Here is a 6,362-nt window from a genome sequence, read left to right as displayed (position 1 = left end):
GTGGTTTGGACAGACCATAAGAACCTGGAGTACCTCAAGTCAGCAAAACGTCTCAATTCTCGTCAGGCCAGGTGGGCGCTCTTTCTGGGCCGTTTTCAGTTCACCTTGACCTACCGGCCTGGCTCCAAGAACACCAAGGCTGATGCCCTATCACGTCAATACGATGCTGAGGAGGATTCATCGCCTCCTGAGACGATCCTGCCCTCTTCCTGTGTTGTTGCTGCTCTTACCTGGGATTTCGAGTCAGCCGTTCTGGTGGCCCAACGCACCCAGCCAGACCCCGGTACGGGCCCCCCGGGTCGCTTATTCATTCCTGACTCTGTGCGCTCCAAAGTTCTCCAGTGGGCTCATGCCTCCCGGGTAAATTGTCACCCTGGTAGGAACCGCACACTTGATGTTCTCCACCGTCATTTCTGGTGGCCTTCCATGGAGGCAGATGCTCGAGCCTTTGTGGCGGCGTGTACTGTATGTGCCCAGAACAAGACCTCCAACCGGCCGAGTACTGGACTCCTTTGTCCTCTGCCTATTCCACAACGGCCCTGGTCCCACATTGCTGTGGATTTTGTTACTGGTCTGCCACCATCGATGGTAACTCAGTTATTCTAACCATAATTGATCGCTTCTCTAAGGCTGCCCACTGTGTTGCTCTCCCTAAGCTCCCATCTGCTACTGAGACGGGACCTTTTGGTCCAACACGTCTTCTGTATTCATGGCATTCCTATTGACATTGTTTCGGATCGTGGTCCTCAGTTTACCTCTAAAGTATGGAAAGCTTTTTGCACTGCACTGGGTGCTACAGTTAGCCTGTCCTCAGGCTTTCATCTCCAGACTAATGGCCAGGTTGAGAGGTGGAACCAAGAACTGGAGAACACGCTGCGTTGCCTGGCCTCCTCTCAGCAATCTTCCTGGTCATCTCAGCTTGTGTGGGCGGAATATGCGCACAACTCGGCTACCAGCACTGCAACTGGAATGTCCCCCTTTCAGTGTTCCCTGGGCTATCAACCACCACTGTTCCCAGTTGAGGAAGAGGACATTGCTGTCCCTTCAGTGCAGGCCCACCTCCGTCGCTGTCGCCGGGCCTGGAAGACTGCTCGCACCGCCTTGTTGCGGGCAACCAGGCGGAATGAGAAGCATGCTAATAGAAGACGGATTCCTGCCCCTGTTTACCGACCTGGACAGAGAGTGTGGCTGTCAACCGCCGATCTACCCCTACGTACCGAGTCCCGTAAACTGTCTCCTAGGTTCATTGGACCATTTCCTATAGTTAAGGTCATCAATCCGACCGCTGTTCGTTTGGAGCTGCCACGGACCCTTCGGATCCATCCGGTATTCCATGTGTCTCGTGTCAAGCCGGTGGTCACTAGTGCTCTGTCCCCCCCTGTCCCTCCCCCTCCTCCTCCCAGGATGCTGGATGGTGGTCCTGTCTATACGGTCCGACGGCCACTCGATGTTAGAAGGAGGAAGGGAAGCTCACCAGTTCGAATGAACAGCAGCAGCCAGTGCAGTATGTTCTATGTTCTATGATCTCATTGCTCTGTGCGGCATCAGGCAGCGCACACGGAAGCTCCGTAGACTTGCCATTGAAGAGTGAACCGTACATGCGCGTTAACATTGAGTAACATTGTGAGTGAATGAATGAATGGCGCGACTGATTTCTGCGCACACAGCATTACGTTTAGACAGCTGAGCTAAACGTAATGCTGAGTGGTTTTATCAACATTTAATGGATTGATTGAAGACTTAATGGAAGCTATACATTTCAGTCACTAGTTATGAACTATGTACTAGTTTCCTTGTTGGTTTGATCATTTTAAATATACATAGAAGGACATGTTTATTCACGGAATAGCTGGGGGAGAGCTGCAGTTCCAGCTTTGGCCACCAGGGGGTGCGGCGCACTAGCGCACCTATTGAGGAACTGCCGCTGCTATGCGCTTATTATGAGATCAATTAACACAAACAAATCCTTAATAAAATCTTTATTATAACAGTATACACAACAACAAGTCATTAATTAAGACTTTATTAACACTTTATTGGGCAATTTAAAGCCACTTATTCTAAAGTGGTAACACATCTATCACTTCAAATATAATCTGCCTAACGATTATGTCACTGGTGGATGAGATTCTGAACTGCCTGCAGCTCTCCTAAGAGACACAGACCTAGTTGTAAAACATATATGGATGCATGTTGATGGATGCATAATAAACGTTTGTTGATATTAATAAGACACAGCTCTATTGTTTAAAAGACTTTATTAAGCATTTATTAACATTTATACGACACGTTCCCACTTTAGAATATGCAATTTGCGACTCCCTATTGTAAAGTGTTAACAAATGCTTTATTAAGGTTTTATTGGTGTTAATAACACACATTGCCATTGTTTATTAGCATTTGTTAATGTTTATACAAAGTGTTCCCACTTTAGAATAGGTGGCTGCAGAATGCTTTATTAAAGTGTTAATAAATGCTTTATTAAGGAGTTGTAATGTTAATAACACACTGCTACATTGTTTATTAAGACCTTGTTAAGCATTTGTTAACATTTATAAGACGTGTTCCCACTTTAGAATAGGAGGCTGCAAAATGTTTAATTAGAGTGTTATTAAATGCTTTATTAAGGTTTCATTGATGTTAATAACACATAACTTGATTGTTAGATTCATTAAAAACACCCATTATTTTTTTCTGGTGACTCATATTACCCTCCTAATACGTGAGCAGGCCGATAACTTTTTTCATTTATTTTTTATAATTATTTTTTGCATTTCTTTTTTTTTTTCAAATAATTATTAAAAATAAATTTAAAAAGTTATTGAAAAAACAAGGCCTGCTCACATATTGAGAGGGTAATATGAGTCACCAGAAAAAAGTAATGGGTGTTTATAATGAATCTATCATGGTTAAAATGGAGTTTGAAGTTACAATGGATGTGTGTGGAGAGAAAAGCCCATAAGGTGTTTCCCTGTTGAAAGTGGAATATCCCTTTAATAATACACTGTTAAATTGTGAATAAAGACTTTATGAAGGATTTGTTAACACATCGGGTGCCCAGAATTATTCAACATTTAATTTGCAGTCAGGACCGTTTTTTATCAATTCTAAGCCACAGTGTTTGTGTTACGGCCGGTAGAAGAGGCCGCCGTTTTGAGAAAAAAAGAAAAAAGGAAAAGAATCCGGAGAAAACTGCATTTTTGTGCAGCCGCTAAACAGGAAGTCAACGAGACAGACAGCACGTCCTGGTGACGTGATTTCGCGCTGCATGTTGGGAAATGGAGTTTGTTTCATCACCGCGGTAGCCAAGGACAGTACAGTACAGTATAGTTTACTGTACAACACGTCAACGCGTCGTTGGGCACTCGTAAACATCAAAGAGATTGGCGCGTGGACACCACGTGGCTGTTTAATGTGTTAACGTTTATCCGATGTATTCCCACTTTAGAATAGGTGGCTGCAAATTGCCTAATAAAGTGTTAATAAAGGCTTAATTAACGACTTGTTGTTGTTTATACTGTTATAATAAAGATGTTATTAAGGATTTGTTAGTGTTAATTAATCTCATAATAAGTGCATAGTAAAGGGTTTATAAATGCACTAGGACTCAACGGATATTAATTTTCCCATAAGGGGATTACACTGGGTGAAAAGAGAGATTATCTGACATATACTGGTAGAGTATATGACAGTTTATTTACAGATATACTGGGCATATACCGACATTATTGGGTATATACCTTTTTAGGGATATTCTGGCATATTCCTCTGTATTCAGTGATAATCAGTGATATACTGCCCCCAGCTAGACAAAGGCACACCAGGGGGTCTGGTTCATTCCTTTGACCTACAAATTGACTATTTGTTTAAAGAAAGGGGAGGAGGGCAAACAGCCCCCCTCCCAAAAAGACAAATTTTAGTTTGCCTTGTATAAAGCGCTTAATTTGCCTTAACTCACATTTTCAAGTAATTACAATGTTGTAAAAAGTAGAAACTTGCAATCTCATGTACTATAATGACATTCAATGATGACTAATTAGAAACAGTTGTATGATACAATACGTCTTTATTTTTGAACATCATAAGAGATACAGTATAGTATTGTACAGTATTGTATAGTACAGGAATGGCATGCAAATTGACTGGAACCTCATTTGGTCTAAGTCAGGGGTCTTCAACGTTCTTCGCGCCTATAAATGCCTTCGAAGCGTCCCTGTTGCGTTATTTAACCACTTGAACCGTCAATACTTAATAAATTTGACCTTATACTCTGTACTTAGTTTGTTCTTTTTCTCCTCTACAGCACACCTCTTTGCTGAAAATAGCTTTCTACAAGCTCACAATGTGTTGCATCATGACGCATTGTGAGCTTGTAGATCGGCTATTTATTTCAAAGTCTACTGTACATAAAACAGAAGCTGTTTCTGATCTGGGTTCAGACAACACCATGACCAACACCAAGTACAGTAGCTCAGACCAGGCAGTTCCTTTATTCTGTCTTAACCAATCACGTTCCTTATCAGTGTGAAAATGTGACCAATCAGGTTTCTTGCTTCAACCTTTTGAATTCAAACTGCCTTGCAGTCTGGCTCTCGGGCAGACAGTAGTAGCCTAACTGCTTGCTGAAGAAGACAGAGAGGAGAAGTGTTACCTAAATTAATGGATCATTTTCAAACTGTTTGGTAAGTTGCAACAAATATAGTTCTATGTAAGTAGTCTATTATATGTTAGAGACAGGTAATGGTAGAGACATGTAACCATTTCTCAAAGCATAGCAGCTAACTAAAAAAGGGGTTTGTTTTGTTTAAGGGGGACAAACATTGTTGATTAGATTAGATTAAATTAGGTTGTATTGCTTGTTGTTCTCAACATCATATTGTCTGTATTTATCTAGTGACCATTTCTTTCAAACCGTGGACTGGCCTTTTTAACAACTTGTATGGGTTTTAACCACTTAAACATTGCATTGCATGTGGGTCAATTTTTTATTGTGTCTCTGCACCAAGTTAAGAAGAAAGTTAAGAACTTAGGCCCATTGAGAGTAAGTTAAAAGGAACTGTTTGTAAGACCTTTGTGTTCCTGTAATAATTCTAATTTAACAAATTGTTTAACTCACTTATAAGCTCTTTTAGACAGTTAGCAGATAGTGACCGTCCCCTTTGTCACTGTAAATGTAATGGCCACTGCTAGGTGGGGGTGGGGTGACTTTACTGGGCCAGTCAACTAACATGGTTCTCATTAACAGTGTCTGTCTGTTCTCCATATGACCTGTATGTGTCCACCAAATGCGAGGAGGCCTTTATGCTTAACTAACTTTGTGAATCATTCTCTTTGTTAAAGGAATCTGTAAGACGTTTGCACAACTCGGAAAACAACAAACACAAACTATCCCCACAAGAAAGGTAACAATTTGTTCTATGTTGTTCTTTGCTGTATCACATATTGTAGTAAAAAGACACATTAGCTAGGTGCATAGGATATTTGAATTGGGTGATAACACCTTTGAACTTTAAATAGATTGTGTTTGTAGATAAACAACAAAATAAATCCTAATTGCATTTTCCTTGTATTTTAAGCTGCCTGCAGGACCCATTTTGAGTCTTTGAAAAGCAGCCATCGACTGGACCAGCCAGAAAATGCTCTCCGCAAAAAGAAATTGACTATGTCAATGAATCACCGACAGAGAAAGACCAGGGTAAGTTTGGAACCGTTTGTTTTTTGCTGTTGTTATTATGTTTTACATGTTGTATCAATGTAATAATGGTAATTAAATACATACAATTAATTGCTATTCTATGTTTTACAGTTGCTGACCACCAGGATTGCATATCTGGAGACAGATGAAGAAAGAGCTGTGTGGTCGCATGCATGCTGGGAGCTGATGTCAGTCAGACGAGGAGGATGCTGAAGTTGACTGGCGCGCGGTGTGGATCGTCTCACCTCCTCCGGAAAGAGATGCTCAACTCTCCGCTCTCTGCAACGTGCTCCAGGAGAGGAAAAAGAGTGACCCGCGATGGCTTCATCAACACCACCGCATGCACCGAGACGCACTGGGAGAGCACCGCCCATTCATGGCTCTCTTAAACAGTACCATGACTTAAATGGTTATGTTGTCCAGTTTGGACGGAGAGGAAATGGGGAGCGATATCAGCCAGCGATACATTGCACAGAACTGCTCATTTTTGTAATTATTGTCCCCTTTGTGGGAGCAGAACTGTTGTCAGTTCCCTTTTTTTTTACAATTTGTTGTTTCTTCTACAAATGTTTTCTGAATGCTGCATACTGTGAAGTTGAATATTAATCTGTTGCATATAGAACACATTGTGAAGATGTTTACAAAAGTTAAGTACAGTAGCCTACAG

This window comes from Nannobrachium achirus, assembly GCF_963921795.1.
Source record: "Nannobrachium achirus genome assembly, chromosome: 6".
Classification (NCBI taxonomy): Eukaryota; Metazoa; Chordata; class Actinopteri; order Myctophiformes; family Myctophidae; genus Nannobrachium; species Nannobrachium achirus.
The sequence above is the reverse complement of the archived record's forward strand: the minus strand, read 5'-3'. Positions refer to the sequence as shown.